The following is a 559-nucleotide window of genomic DNA, read 5'->3' as shown; positions in this document are numbered from 1 at the left end:
GAACTCCGTAGCTCTCGGAGCTTTCCTGGTGCAGTTCAAGACCCCTTAACAGATTGGCCTTGCCTACCCTTGGGGGCTAAACTCACCGCAGCTGGATCTGTAGATCATGGCTATGATGGGAATGCCACTTCCATTTTCTAGGAAGTCTGATAAAGGGGAGACAAAAGAAAAATGAACTACCAGACCACTCCTTCCAGCTGAGTTTTGCTCTGCTCCCTCTGGGCTTGGCAGGGATTATGGTGAGGGCCTGGCAGTTTAAAGCATGGAGATTTGGGGCTCCCTGCTATGGGTTATAGAAGTGGAGCATGTTATACAGTGGTTATGCCTGTGGAGCGTGTCTCTCCTGCGCTCTGTCTTTGTTTGCACCTGGGCAGCCCCCTGAGGCAGCACAGGTTTACCCCAGGGGAGAATCCCACTTCAGCTCTGTGCTCCCTTGTCCTGTGTCCCTGGGGCTGTGTGGGCAGATGCTGGCTGGTCCTGACTCTGCGGTCAGTTTTGGGGCCTACGACACCTGTGGGCTGTGGGACCCACTCTCCTCCTGGCATCCTTTGGAAGGAAT

This window comes from Alligator sinensis, unplaced genomic scaffold (genome assembly GCF_000455745.1).
Source record: "Alligator sinensis unplaced genomic scaffold, ASM45574v1 scaffold833_1, whole genome shotgun sequence".
Lineage (NCBI taxonomy): Eukaryota > Metazoa > Chordata > Crocodylia > Alligatoridae > Alligator > Alligator sinensis.
Note: the sequence above shows the minus strand (reverse complement) of the source record.